Source organism: Macaca thibetana, chromosome 8 (assembly GCF_024542745.1).
Source record: "Macaca thibetana thibetana isolate TM-01 chromosome 8, ASM2454274v1, whole genome shotgun sequence".
Taxonomy (NCBI): Eukaryota; Metazoa; Chordata; class Mammalia; order Primates; family Cercopithecidae; genus Macaca; species Macaca thibetana.
This window is the reverse complement of record NC_065585.1, coordinates 21,441,065-21,457,383: the sequence shown is the minus strand read 5'-3', so window position 1 is coordinate 21,457,383 and position 16,319 is coordinate 21,441,065.

Here is a 16,319-nt window from a genome sequence, read left to right as displayed (position 1 = left end):
CTCGGCTAATTTTTTGTACTTTTAGTAGAGACGGGGTTTCGCCGTGTTAGCCAGGATGGTCTTGATCTCTTGACCTCATGATCTGCCTGTCTCGGCCTCCCAAAGTGCTGGGATTACAGGTGTGAGCCACCGTGCCTGGCCCTCTCTGCACGTCTTTTTAACCCTCTCTGAGACAATTAATTTCACATTCCTCTGTGCAGTTTCCTTTCTCCTACATACCTCTAATGGCGTGCCTCATACCTCACTGAGATTATGTTTACTTGCCTGTGTCTCTCTTATTAGAGTGGAAGTCTCTGGGCAGCAGGAATCTTGACTTCATTGTAGCTCTATTCCTAGCACCCAGCACAGGGCCTGGCTTATAGGGGGTGAATTTCATACAGTTCCTGCACTGAGCTGGAAAGGAATGGAGAATGGGGAAAGAGAGGGAGCTTTGCTGGCTGGACTTCACACCACCGTCTGCTGTGCCGGTTTAGCAGAGCTGCCATGTACGGCTTACTGTGTAGACTGCCCTGCAAATGTGCTCTGGAGCAGCCCTGATTATCCACATAATCAAATACAATAATGTGATGAAGTGAAAAGTAAAACACTTGTTTTATACTGCACTGCAAGACTCAAGTTCAGGCTGGGAACTGAACTGAGGTCCTCCCAATGCCAAAGCTAGCATTCTTGTCCTTGACCTTGGAGTGAACATGAGGAAGAAATAACTTCCTTAATGCTCTGAAACGCCTGCGTGATTTCTCTTCCAGGCAGCGAGCAAGCCAAGGGTTTGTTCTGAGGGTAATAGGTAGAGGCTCCTAGGAATGAATTAACACAGCACCATTCCCTGGGAAGGATCTTGGATCTTCCCCTACATTCCCTTACGAATCAAACCTTCTGGAATCCAGCCCTGTCCGTTGTTCAGATAGATCTTGGTGTACAGCATCAATGTCTGACCAACTTTGCTAAATCTTTCGGTTTCTAATGTTTAGAAAAAATAGGCCCTGTTTTGTTGGCCTGGCCTGTCAGGAGGATCCTGGTTCTGCGTCAAATGTCAAATGTCAAGACATAGAGTCATGGTGTTCAACACGGCAAACACACACATATAAGCCCAAGTCTGACCCAGAAAGCATCTCCATCACCCACATGTAACCCAACCAGCCCATTCATGAGTTGATTTCTCTCAGGGAGGTTTATACTTTTGGTCTTAACTTTCATCTAGAAGATGTCTTAGTCTAGGGCCTGAACATATGGCAACCTAAAAGAAATGAGATCAATGAAGACATTCAGCTCATTGTCCCTCCTTTTCTTTTGTTTTTCTTCTGAGACAGGGTCTCGCTCTGTGGCCCAGGCTGGAGTGCAGTGGCACGATCACGGCTCACTGTAGCCTCCAACTCCGAGGCTCAAGTGATCCTCCCACCTCAACCTCTTCAGAAGCTGGGACTACAGGCATGAGCCACCACATCCATCTATTTTTTGTAGAGACAGGGTTTTTCTATGTTGCCCAGGCTGGTCTTGAACTGCTAGGCTCAAGAGATTCACCCACCTTGGCCTCCCAAAGTGCTGGGATTATAGGCGTGAATCACAGCTCTCCTTCTGATGAAAGTCCGTATCATAACAAGTCAAGGCCTGAACTTTGGGGGCAGAAGGGCTGGGGATAATCTTGGCATTTCCCCTCAGTATTCATGTGGTGTTGGGCAAGTTATTTATATTCTTCCAGCCTCGTTTCTCCATCTGTTAAATGGGGATAACCATCCTTGTCACAGCGAAATAATGTATGTGCAGTATGCAGTAAAGTGCCGGGCACAGTGTATATTCACAGTAAAGTGTGGTCAGTATTACATTATTACTCTAAAATTAATCTCATTGGATTCCAGTAGGTCTTGGTGCCTGGTTTTCAGTGTCTCAGTTGGTCCCCTGTGCATGCTAGCATTTTCCTTTTCCTTGAGCAATTGCTATGTTCCTCATGATCTCCTTAGCCTCCAGGAGTCCTGGGGTTCAGTCTGGGTTCTGCTATGGACCAGCTGTGCATCTTTGGATGAGTCACTTAACCTCTCTGCACTTATTTCCTCAGCTGGCCCTTCCATTTCACCTTCCTGTGGTTTGTACCCTGAGGTGTTCTCTGCAATCTGTGGCCTAGAACGGGGACTGGGAGAAGCTGAGACTGAGGGATGAGGGCTCTTCAGAGCTTCCTCACGGCTCTGGCCTGAAACCAGGTGCAGAGAAGAAACCCAAGTCAAGCTCCCAACGGGTGCCCTTGATGAGTTTGTAAGTCAATCTTCATATTTTCCTCCTGGAGTTTTGAATTGCCATGGTGGGCACTTTGATTCAGGAGGCCTTGGTTTCTTTCCTGTCTGGGTGTGCGGGTTCTGGGTCCCCAAGGAAAGGGCAGGCTGGCTCCTGTCAGCAGCAGGTTTGACAACAACTGGGAAGCCACAAAACACTCTCTGCCACAACCCCACCTTCAGTCCTCTCAACCCACTCGGGGCCGTGCTCCCCACCTGCTGATTCTGGGAGAAGTCCCCTCACTCTAATTAGGAAACATAGCTGTGGTGAGTGCTGTGTTTCAAGGATGGACAAACATGCACATAAAGGCCCTTGTAGTGCTGCGATCTCTCTGGAAGGCTGTCCCCTGCCAGCATCAGAGAATCTCCTGTTCCCGCAGGTGGAGGAGAAACATGAGGAGCAGACAGGTAAGGTTGCAATTAACTGAATCATTATAAGCCGTAGGAAGAAACCTGTGTCTTGATATAAGATTTTAAATGTTTTTAAGTATACGTGAGAGCCTGCCTATCTGTATCTGTATCTATCTGGCTGGGTGTGTTTTTTCAGGAGCCTGTGGAAAGCTGAACAAGGACTTTGTACTCCAGACAAAGGCAGAAAGGGGGCCTGCTCCATGAGTCCAGGGGTTGCCATGACGACTATCCTCCAGAAGTGAAAATTTTAAGGCTACTCTGACTAGGCCAGTAGTGCAAATGACTGCATTCCCGACTCTTCCTCCACCCTGCTCCATCACCAGAAAATATCTTCATATTTTTTTCCCCTGGGGAGAATAAGGGGGAAAAAAAGGACAGCAGAGATGACGTCAGGACGGCTAGCAGAATGTTGGTATAACCCGGCTGTCTGCCCCACTCTTTCTTCCTGCAAACTAAAGTCTGACCTCATCCATCATTTATGCCACAGATCAGCTTTCTGGGCTCTCAAACTGGGAAGAAAGAAAGAACAGGACCAAGGATGCTTTCTTACTCTCCTGTTTTAGCACTGTGAGTCACAAAGAATAATACACTGTCTTGGCCTCTCTGCTCCCCAGGACCAGGCGTTCCCTCGTGGCAAGATAGGCATTTAGGCAAAAACATCACCTTCCCCTGACCACTCAGGAATGGTTTGGCAATTTGCTACCAAGCTGTGGGATAGAAGGTGGGAGGCTTACAGGGGAAGGACTGCCTGGGAGGGTAAAGTTTATTACCTTAAAGTAGGATTAGTTAGGATCTCTTTGGGAAATGGGAATTGAGCAAGGAAGGGTCATTTATCCATCTATCCATTCATCCATCATCCAACTCCATCCTCCATCAATTCATCATCCATCCTCCATCCATCCATCCTCCATTCATTCAGCCATCAATCCATCCATCCACCCATCCATCGTCCATCCATCATCCATTCATCCATCCTCCATCCATCATCCATTCATCCATCCATCCATCTATCCATCATCCATCTATCCATTCTCCATCAATTCATCATCGATCCTCCACCAATCCAACCATCTATTCATCCATCCATCCATCATCTATCCATCCATCTATACATCCATCCATTGTCCATCCATCACCCATTCATCTATCCATCTACCTATCTTCAATCCATCCATCCATCCTCCCTCCATCCATCTATCCATCCATCCTCCATCAATTCGTTATCCATCCTCCACCCACCCATCCATCCATCATCTATCCATCCACTCATTCATCATCTATCCATCTATATATCCATCCATCCATCTATCTATCCATTCATCCATCTATCCACCCATCCATCCATCCATCCATCCATCCATCCATCCATCATCTGTCCATTCATCTGTGCTCCATCCATCCTCCATTCATCCAGCATCTATTCATCTATCCCTCCATCATTTATCCATTCATTCATCCATCCTTCCATCATTTATTCATCTGTTCATTCATCTGTCTATCCATCCGTCATCCATCCATCCATCCATCATCCATCCAGTCATCCTCCATCAATTCATCATCCATCCATCCATCTATCCATCATCCATCCATCCTCTATCAATTCATCATCCATCCTCCACCAATCCAACCATCTATTCATCCATCCATCCATCCATCATCTATCCATCCATCTATACATCCATCCATCCATTGTCCATCCATCATCCATCCATCCATCCATTCACCCATCTTCCATCCATCCATCTATCCTCCCTCCATCCATCTATCCATCCATCCTCCATCAATTCATTATCCATCCTCCATCCATCCATCATCTGTCCATCCACTCATCCATCATCTATCCATCTATATATCCACCCATCCATCCATCCATCCACCCACCCATCCATCCATCCATCATCTATCCATCTATAGATCCATCCATCCATGTATCCACCCATCCATCCATCATCTATCAATCTATATATCCATCCATCCATCTATCCACCCATCCATCCATCATTTATCCATTCATCTATACTCCCTCCATCCATCCTCCATTCATCCAGCATCTATTCATCTATCCATCCATCATTTATCCATTCATCCATCCGTCCATCATTTATCCATCTGTTCATTCATCTATCTATCCATCCATCCATCATCCATTCATCCATCCATCATCTATCCATTCATTCCTCCATCCATCCATCCATCCATACATACATCCTTCACCCGTCCAGCATTCATTTATCCATTCATCCTCCATCCATCCATTATCTATCCTCCATCCAGCATCCATCCATCCATCCATCCATCCAGCCAGCCAGCCAGCCATCCAGCCATTCATCATCTATCTATACATTCATCCTTCATCCATCCATCATCTATTCATCCATCCATTTTTCCAGCGATCCATCATCATCCATCCATTCATCCTCCATCCATCCATCATCCATTCATCCATACATACAGACTCTAGAGAATCAGACAAGGTCTCGGTCTACACGGAACTTACACTCTTGTAGGAAAGACATGCAAATAAATAATTTAAGTGTCCAAATTGTTCTGAAGGAGAGCCTTCCCCAACCTCCCTCCTTGCAATCTCATCGCCCTCCCACCATGAATTATTGGTAAACATAGAGGGAAAACTTTATACAAATATCTTTGAAAAGCTCTCATATCACCTGAATTTTTGTCATGTGTTTCCATCTCTCTCTCCTATTTTAGGTTTTAGCTCTTTGAGGGAAGAAATAAACCTTAGCCCTTTGACCCTTATTAGTAAAGGCAGAGATGAAATAGAATTTGGTGACAGAGTGTTCCTGGGGACTGTTTGCTTACTTCTTTGTATTTTTGTAAGTGTTAGTCTTTTAAGTTTTTCCAAAAACATTTTTTAACCTATGTTTTTCTAATGATCAAAAATAAGAGTAAAGAAATATTTTTTGACTGCCTGCTAGTAAGAAAACAAATCTAGAACACTTTTATTTCTTCCCATTTCCAGGCTTTTATAAAAATAATCTGAGGTTTAAGGCTTGGATTACTGTCATCAAATTTTATGTAGTGTATCTTTTAAGAATTACTTTGCTATTTGCTTTTATTTATGACAATTATTCACACTTAGCTCTGTGTTTGGCTGATTTACACCCAAGCTGCCAGTTTTTTTATGCCACAAGTTTCTCCTTCTTAAATGCTTAATTCTGATTCATCTTTCAATAGTAGTTCATTAAATTGCAAATTTTTTTTTGAGACAGGGAGGCTGGAGTGCAGTAGCATGCTCTTGGCTCACTACAACCTCCGCCTCCCAGGCTCAAGCAATCCTCCTGCCTCAGCCTCCTGAGTAACTGGGACTATAAGTGCGTACCACCGCGCCTGGCTAATTTTTGTATTTTTAGTAGAGACAGGGTTTCACCATGTTGCCCAGGCTATTCTCAAACTCCTGGCCTCAAGTGATCTGCCCACCTCTGCTGAAATTGCAGTTTTTTTAAAGGAATAATATAGGAGAGGTAGATTTTCTGAATCCTCAAGAGTCTCTATCTCCTACCACCTATGAACAATAGCTTGGCTTGGTGTAATACTTAGGGGTCAAATTTTTTTCTTCCAATATTTCTAGAAACTGCTCTTATTCTGGAAAAGCTGAAGTGCTGCAGAATAGAAGTCTGCGAATTGAGTGATTTATAGCCTTCTTTGTTTGTTCGTTTTTATGCTGACTCCACTCCGACTTTGAGGAGAGAGACGATCCCTTGACATGAGCACTCTTCACTGTCTTCCACATCTTGCCTTGTTCTGTGCTTGAGAATTGCAGTCTCTGAAAAATATGGTATGGGGTGTGTGTGTGTGTGTGTGTGTGTGTGTGTGTGTGTGTGTGTAACTGTGTACTCTGGCTGCCTCAAAAGATGTCACCTGTGTAGTAGAGAATAGCTGGTCAGTTTTAAGATTGTTTTTAAGGTTGGTCTGTACTCTGGGTCTCTGAGTGAAGGAGCAGGAGTGTGGAAGAAATGAACTCTCTCCTTACTGATTTTCCAAGGATGGAGCTCCTCTCCTTCATGAGGCAAAGCGTGAATAGGTCATTCACTATGGCTCCTGGACCAAATGCATCTGCTTTCCCACTATTCCAATGATTCCCAGATTCTGATAAAGTTTTTTTTTTTTTTTTTAAATCAGTCTTACTTTTCCAGGGGGTGGTGGGTGTTCACTATTTCTTGTAAATAATGTTTGGTGGCAAATAGGTGCTACTAGAGATACACCATTTTGTATTAGAACACCAGCTTTATGCCTTGTTCTTGAGGTTACATCCTCAGAACCTACCAGGATTCAGGAGCCCCTTGGATGGATAAAGGCTTCCCTTGTCATCTTTTTACTTTTGCTGACACCTGAATAATCAAAAGGTAGAAGAAAGAGTGGGCAAAGGTAAACATGGTTGATTTGGTAACCTCCATTCCTAGGAAAGCTTGCCAGAGTCCCCAGGGCTTTGGGTAAGGAAGTAGGGAGTATCTCCTTGTGTTTTCCATTCCAGTGGGCAGGCCAGTGCAGGCCATGGAGTTTCAGACATGAGCTGGAGGTCGGGGAGTCTGCTATTTAAACTTTTCATTCCACCCAGTGCTTTGCCAGTTGCCCAAAGGCATTGCACAACATTGGTAGTAATAATAGAACCAGGAATCTACCATTCCGCCTGGGAGACGTGCACATTATTCCACTTGTCATCTTCAGAATTTTCTTCAACACAGGTGCCTGCAGGGGGACTTTCTTTATTTGTGGCTCCTAAAGTAGAGCGTTATACAATGGGGTGTAGGGTTGGAGTAAGCTGATGACGTGACTGAGTGTCCCAGATGTCAGTGGATGTTCCTTCAGAAATGATTGTATAAGAACACTGTGCAATCATAGGATAACCTTTTCTGAAATTGGGAGATCCACCAGGTCATATCAATGGATTATTTCATTCCAACACAAAATGATTGAACCCCTCCTACACACCTGTTATATTCCCTGCCCACAGAGTGTGTTCAGAGAGACATACAAAGATCCCATTTTTACCATGCTATATACTAGCCCTCTCTTCTACCTGAAAATCCCTCTCTCCCAATTAGAGCAGATAATGAGTTAGACAACAATGGAAAGGAAAGTGCAGGTTAAGGAGGGGAAGAGATTGTTCCAAGTGGTGTTATTAGAACATGAATTTTCTCTAGAAAGAAGGTTCTGGTGCTGTGATTAGCTTGTCAGATGAGCTGGTTGGGGTCTGCAAAGGGGCACCTTGGAGAGGTAAATGGAGCTGTACTGAATCTGGGCCAGGCCTGGGGTATTAAGGTGGTGTTTCTCTTAGCACAATGCCTCTGAGGTATTGAGGAAGTGCTGGGCAGGGAGGGTGGTCTGACTTGGTGTTACCTCTGGATGGGGAGGAGGAGAGGGCATCAGAGACAAACTCTTTTGCTTCACAGCTATCCCAAGCTTGTCCAAGGACCTTTGAAAAACATTTTTCTCCTCCCAGTGCATCACGTAAGGTGCTAGATATTCTGATTAGGCCTTTCCCACTTCACATTTCCCCCAAATAGTCTTCTTGTGTTCTCTTCTTAGGCCCTTTCCCTTTCCTAACCTCCACCTCCCACTACCTCCCCATCTCATTTTCTCCTCTTGCTCAGCCAAGCTATTATTGTTTGCAAAACCACTGTCCTGTTATCCCTTCTATTATCCCTCCTCATGAGGAATCGACTTTTCTGGACTTAATGGCCTGGCCTCCCGATTCCACTCCTTTCCCCTTCTTTCTGTGGGCACATCCAACTGCTCGCAGGTGGGGGCGGCTTTATGGAAAGGGCCATTTCTCTAGGTACAATTCCTGCATAGAAGCTGCCTCTGGCCAAGGCAAGACATCTCACCGGAGAACCAATGGACACTCGATGGACAGAACCTGTGGGCAAGGCGAGAGCAGAGAGCCCCACATGCTGAGGGAGCAGGTGTTTTTCAAGTGAATTTACTTATTAAACTGTAAGTCAATAATCCATGATAGCCAATTTTCTAGTCTGTGTAAAGGAAGAAAAGTGATCTTTGAACAAACCTAGGTTGAACAAAGTGTTGCCACTTACTCACCAGGTATCTATGAGCACTTTACATTCTCTGTGTTATTCACAGTCTTCTGTGAACTCACAGTCTTCATGATTATTCTTAAGGTTTTTACGGGTAATAATATTTTTTTCTCTCTTATCATTATTATGGGGTAGATTCAGGTTTTTAGTATAAGTATGTCTCAAATATTGCACTGGACACACTTATGTTAAAATTGTCTCATCATCTCAAATTTAAGTTTAAGTGCGTATCCTGTGTCTTTGTTTGCAAAACCTGGCAGCCTTCCATGAAGCCCATACTACAAATGAGGTTAAGTGACTTGCTTAGGGTGCTTGATAAATGTTAGCTTCTTGCTCCTGTTCTTCCCTGTCTCCACCATTCAGATGGTCAAAAGAGAGAAAGAGGGAGAGAAAGACAACATTATTTAAAGTGAATGCACAAGTTCTGCCCTTCAGCCCGTTTGCCATTTCATTAGACATTTTCACCTATTGTCAGGAGTGTCCTGGCGACACTTAAAATCAGTAGAGGGCACAGTGGTGATCAGATCCTTTGGTTGAATCCCAACCAGAATTTTGACCTTTCTGAAAGGGACATGGCAAAGCAGAGAGCCAAAGGCCTTGGCTCTCACAGCTGTGAATGCTGGCTCTGGCTCTGGTATCAACTCAATCCATGAACCAAGTCACCTCTATTAATTCTTTTATGAGTTTCATCTTCTTTATTGAAAATCAAGGATGGGAATACTGACCTCCATTCTTCACTGGGGCCATGTTATGCACCTTGGTGCAGCATTTGATACCAGACAGACCTGGGTTTCAATCTCAGCTCTACTCCTTACCAGCTGTGTGACCTGGGGCAAGATACCTAATCTCTCTGTGCCTTGGTTTCCTCACCTATAAAACAGAGATAATGATAGTGCAAAATAGAATGAAGGCTGCGTGGTGTTGAGGCAAGGCTTACTAATTAATTCTTTCACTCGATTAAGCACTTATTGAAAACCTGGTCAACCCCTCCTACAAATGTTCAGGGGCTGTGAATGAATGCCTAGCTCTGTTCTAGGAGAAACTGGGGATACCAAGGGAGCAGAAAATCTGATCTATGCCCTGATGGGCCAATGATCCCATAGGAGGAGACTAATTGTACCCAGGTGAAACAACAAGACAATAAAATCAAGGGTGTGATGATTCAGTGTAAACTCAGGCATGATGCTAAAGAGGCATGAATAGTGGCAATCATGTCTCATGCTTTTATACCCATGCAGCTTACCAAGGTCATGCACAGACATTAGAGGTGAAGCAAGGAGTGGTCAGAATGAGGAGGAGCTGCTCCTCATTGGAGGTTTCTTGGAGGAGGGGTTTCTTGAAGAAATAATAGATTTGGGTTGGAAGGTGGCACCTCTGATGGTGCAAATCCAAAGTGCCAAGGTGGGGAGCTGGTAACACCCAGCATGGTAGTGGAGGGGCTGAAGTGGGGCTACAAGGAGATGGGCACTGAGACCTTCCCACGGCCTCTTCTCTCTGCTGGAGTGCTTTTCCCTCAGGGATTCATGTGGCTGGCTCCCGAATGTTCAGGACTCAGCTCAGCTATTGTTTCATCAAATAGACCCTTCCCTGAGCACCTAAAGCAGCACGTAGCCCCTTTCCACCCCTGCCATTTGTCTCTCTCTGTTGTATCACCCTGTTTTGTTTCATTGTACTTTTCACATTTTGAAATGATTCTATTTGTATCATTTCATTGTTTGTTTTAGAATAAAAGCTCCATGAGAACAAGAGCATTGGGCCACAGTCGGTGCCCAATTACTATTTGTTGGATGAGTATATGAACAGGTAGATGGAGGCCTCAGAAGGCTAGTCTAAGGAGTTAAGGTTTTATAGAAAATTCTAAGGTTTCAATAAAACCCATATAGAAGAATATTGTATGTTTCAGAAGGACCTTCTGGAGATAGGAGTTGGTGAGTGGTTCTTTTCTCTTTGCTTTAAAATGAGTCTGGAGGGTTGAAATGACTAGGGGTATCCATGGATGAAGATGGAACCTGGGTTTTGGGGCCTCCTCAACCTGAGGCTGTGTTAGGGCCGTGGTTCTCATTCTGTCTTCACAAGAAGGTCCCTGGAGAGATTTGAAAATTCCCGATTTTCAGGCTACACCACAGTCCAAGTCCAGTAAAAGGCAAATCTCTGGGGGTGGTGCCCAGACATCAGCATTCTATGAGCTTCCCAGGAGATTTCACTGTGCAGCCAAGGTTGGGAACTGCTGTGCCAGGCACTGTGCCCATCTCCCAGGGACTGGAGGCACAGTTCACTGGCCTCTCTTACTCACTGTAAGAGAGAAAGTAAAACGGAGTAATTTTTCTTCTTGTCTTCTTCACAGAGACTCTGCCCAAAGGTGAAGTGCAGTCAGCTAAGTTCTTGGGTGCATTTCTGGATTTGAGAACCTGTTTGGAATCAGCCATACATTTCCATCCACTGGGAAATGGGGTTGACCTGCTTTAGCCAGGCCTCACATGCCATCCTGATGAAACATTATTTTAGGGGCTGGCAGCCCTGAACTGGCTTCTGTTCTGCTGGCCCCATAGGCTGGCTCAGTCCCAGGCTCACCTTTCGCTACCCTTGTGGCTGCCATATTGCCCAGCTTTGATTTATCGTGTCTTCAGCAGTGCTGTGGGCCTAGAGTGATTTAATGTTGATATTACATGTCACAAAGAAGATGCCAGCATTGCCAGCAGATCTCATATCTCCACTCTCCAGCTGGCCTGGTTTGAGGGCCCTAAAGAAGGCAGGTGACCCTAAGGCCCCCTCTTGGAAAGGGGCTGTCCAACCTCCTTTACTCTTCTTAAAATTTCCATTTGAAACATGTTTTGCTGCGTGTCACCCCTTGCAGCCAACATTGATGTTAATCTTGGGCTGCATATGTAGTGTGACCTCGGATGAAATTGAACATCTGGGTAATTATCTGTGGACCTGTTTCTAATGAAATAATTGGAATAGGATTAGTAGAACTGCAGAGAGACCTGTTGCTCCTAGCTGGGCTCTTAGTGCCAAACAAAAGAAGCAACGTGTCAGTAATTCAGGTGGGGGATGCCTTGGAGCCATTCAAGATGCATTTTGTTCATTAGCCAAACCTCCTCCTGCCCTCACCCTCCCCTAACATTTGTTTCAGATGTGATTTTCATGAAGCATGTCCCTGTGTCTTGTTTGTCTTTGGCACACACGAGTAACTATTGTAAACATGGCATTGGATCTCCCTGCTCTTTGGGGACCCTGAGATTTATAGTGCTGTGGTTGCTAATTAATTTATGATTCCTTCATTTAACAAACATGTTGAATGAGCCATTTGTAAACACATCTTGACTGAGTACATGCTGTGCCTCAGCCACTGTTCTAGGCACTGACTGTGGGAGAGGCAGACAATAGATAAACAGAACAAATCAATGGAGATGATGTGATTTGAGATGATGATAAGAGATGAAAAGATAGCCTGTGATGGAGAAGGGGTGGGAGGAAATGACCAGTTTATAGCTAGTGGGCAAGGAGGTCAGAGACATAGAGAATTTGTTACCAAAACACCAAGAATTTTGCCTAAGTCCTGTTGCTTGACACGCAGAAAGCCAATCACTGAGAAGACGGCTGTTGCCAGGGAAGAAGGCTTTGATGGGATGCTGCAGCTGAGGAGGTGGGAGATAGAGTCTCGAATCCATCTACTCAAGCAACTAAAATTAGGGGTTTATATAGCACGGCAGAAATGTAACCATGTGTGGGAAAACAGAAATTAGGAAGGAATGAGGAAGAGGAGTTGGTCAACAGGAAGCAGGTGGTCAGATAGGGAATCATGATGGGTGAGAGGTCTGGTGTCTCATTGCCCAGATGTGGTGGTCTTGTAAGTTTCAGCTCCTCTATACTATCTTGGGAAAGGAGGTGATGACTGGGTTCCTGAGAAAAGAACTCAGATAAGACAACTGTAACTTTCTCAGATTTTAAGACGTTGGAGGGGGGGGTCAATTTTTATGTGTATTCAAAAGAAACCATAAACATCAGTTCTAGGGGACAATTGGGCTGGTTTCAAATTGCTGTGTGTGTTGTGACTGGAATCATGCATAAGACGTGGTTCTTGGCCTCACAGAGCTCCTGGTCTCATTAGGGATATGGATATAGAGAATGACAAAGAAAGATACGGTAAGTGCTGTGATGGGATTGTGTGAAAGGAGCACACAGAGGGGGTGACTAACTGCATGGGAGAGGGGGCTGGCAAGTCTTGCCTTCTAAGAGGTGGTGAGGCTTGAGCTACCACTGAAAGGAAATGTGGAAGTCAAGGGATAAATTTGGCTGGAGAAAGGGAGGAAGGACATCGTGTTAGGCATTCATCTTTTCGATCATCTTTTATTGAGCATCTATTACGTGCCAGGCATTGTTTTAGGTGCTGTAGTGTCAGTGGTGAACTTTCTAATAGTGGAGTAGGGTAGACAACGAGTCAGTAAGTAAATAAGATAATATTGGCTGGTGACAACCTCTGTGAAATCAATGCAGGATAATGTTATGGAGAGAATTTGGGTGTGTTCTGAGGGCACTGATGGGGATGAGACCTGACAGGGTGGCCAGGGTGAGCCTCTGGAGAGGTGACATGCGTGCTGATATTAGCTCATGGGGCTGTTTGGGAGAGGAGTTTTAGATAAAAGTAACTACAAGCTCAGAAGTCCCGAGGCAGGAATAAGCATGACAAATTTGAGGAACAACAGCATAAAAGCCCAGGGTGGCTGGTGCCTGAAGAGTGAGGGGGAAAGTGGGTGTTCCAGAAGGAGTCAGAGACAAAGCAGCTGGGGACACAGGAAGCTCAGTGATGAAGGCATTGCAGGGATCCAGGCTAGAAAGGTCAGAGGCTTGGCTTAGGGTGGTAGCTATAGAGGTGGTAAAACACAGAAAGTTGAAGATACTTGGAGAAATAGAACTGATAGGACTTCTGATACCTGATCCCTGAGGATTGAGGGATGGGAGGAATCCAAGATGACTCCTAAGCATTTGGCTGGATAGATGGGGGTGGTTACTGAGAGGGGGAAGACTGGGAATGGAGCTGGTTTTGTGGGGGAATCAAGATTTTTGCTTTGGATGTGTTTAGTATGAGATGCTAATTGAGCGTCCTGGTGGAGAGGAAGCAGCTCTCATAGAGGCTTGAGATACGACTGCCAAATTCTTCTGCGGAGGCAGGATGCCTGAGGACAGCGCAGGAGAGAGCTGCAGTTGGAAAGGCAGGGCTGGACATGGGGTGGGAATAGACTGGAGGAGGGAGGTGCCTGGAGCTTGGGGGACCACCCTGGTCCGCTGTGTTAGTCTAGATGGGAAAGGATGATGACCTGAATCCATCTGGCACCTGCACCTCAGAGTGGCCTCCATGCTCAATAGACTGCTTCATGATTTCATTTCAGGGCCAGCCACCCAGCACAGAGCATGGAGTGACTTGCTTAGACAACAATACAGCCCACATAGAGGGAGCTCTTGGCAAGGGTCCATCCCTGTGCTAAGGGCTTCTGATACTTTATCTCATTTCATCCACACAAAGATCCTACAAGGCAGGCACCACTCCTCCGCTAAGGCATAGATGCCATTGTTCTTGCTGTTGTTTTTGGTAAGCTGAAAATAACACTAAATAAGTGGGCTCTAAAGACGTTTCTCCTTAGCAGGCAGTGTTGCCATGTTGGTCCTGGAAGTAGTTTTGTTCTCATCTTTCTGTAAACGTTCTTTTGTTTTTGATCCTTAAGTAGGGGAGCTTCGGAATTATCATCACCCCCATTTTACAGATGAGGAAACTGAGTTTCAGATGGGCAAGGTGGCTTCCCAAAGTGACAGCCTGTGAGTGGAGTCCCTGGTCTTACTTCCTGCATGGAGGGTTAGGTGTAGGGAGACAAGGGTGGTGGCAGGACCATGCAGGTCTTTGACCAGAAGAAAAGCCAGTGTAATTAATAGTAATAGACAGACTAACATTTCAGAAGGAAGAAAAGTTGTGTATACAGTAAAAACCCTCTGATCTAACACACTTGAGAAAGACAATTGGCCATTTATACTTAAGCCTAAAGCTGGGAATCATTAAAAGACAACATATATTATTTAACTTTTTCTAGGAAACATTCAATGTATATTGATTTACTGTGAACTTTTCTTTAAGAGTAAGCCATGGATGGGCATTCAGTGTCATTTCCTCCTTCTCCTCCTCATCCTCCCCCTCCTCCTCCTCCCTCTCCTCCTCCTCTCCCTCCCCTTCCTCCTCCCCCTCCTCTTCCTCCGCCTCCTCCTCCCCCTCCTCCTCCTCTTCCCCCTCCTCCTTCTTCTCCACCTCCTCCTCCTCCTCCTCCTTTGCAACACAGCTTTAGCTAGTCTTTCCAAAGCGTCCAATTTAGCTTTCATAGAAACAGGAAGTCTTTCTTTTACTTACAATTGATTGGTGTATTTAATATTTAATTAAATTGGGTAATTACGATAGTAAGTATAACAGATAGAACAGGTTTGGGAATAAATCCAACTTACTATTGCAAAGTGAAGGATCCACCAGAAGAAAGAAGGGCTCCTACTCAGTCCCCAGCAGCTAACAGCCTGCAGAACCCCAGGGCATGCCCCAATAGACTTTGCAGAGTAAATGGAGAGTGCTGGTTAATCTGGCATATAAGTTAAGTGAGACTGATACAAAAAAGCCCCTATTGGTGGGATGTGGTGGCTCATGCCTGTAATCCTAGCACTTTGGAAGGCCGAGGTGAATGGATCATCTGAGGTCAGGAGTTCAAGACAAGCCTGGCCAACATGGCAAAACCCTATCTCTACTAAAAATACAAAAATTAGCCGGGCATGGTGGCACATGCCTGTAGTCCCAGCTACATGGGAGGCTAAGGCAGGAGAATCGCTTGGACCCAGGAGGCGGAGGTTGCAGTGAGCCAAGATCGTGCCACTGCACTCCAGCCTGGGCAACAGAGCAAGACTCTATCTCAAAAAAAAAAAAAAAAAAAAAAAAAGAGCCCCTACTGATAGAAATACACACACAGTATATATTTGTGTATGCCAGACACTCGAAATGAATGAATGAATGAAATACTTGTGTGGAAATGATTTTGCTTTTCTGGTTCTTTTTCCCTTCTGGCTCAATCTTTTCTAAAGACTGGTTCTAATTTGAACTGGTTCAGTAGGATTTTAAAAACAGCTGATTTTGTTTTCGGAGCAGTAAAAAAAAAAAATTGCTTGGGTTGGGTTCAGAGTTCAGACAATTAGTGCAGTCCATTTTGGTTTATGAGTCATATTCTCCTGGTCCACATTACTCATAGCAAGGAATGATTCAAAACCAGTGCCTTTTCCTTCTGGCTCAGAGTCTAAAAATGCCTTAGGTCTCTTTTGTTCTGAACTGTTCCTGTTCTAAGCAATCCTAAAATGACACTTATTGGAGACCAAAAATCATGAACAGAAGGAGACTGACATAAAACCCCACTTGTCCTGACGCTGAAGACGGTCATCACACTATGGGGTAGGCAGCCCCCGTGGAAACCACTAACTCCTCTCACTCAAATGCTCGCTGAGCAGACTGGCCCTCCCAGCTGCAGGCCTGTTTTCCAGGAAGAGGCCCAATCCCATCATGAAAGCCCTGCAGACT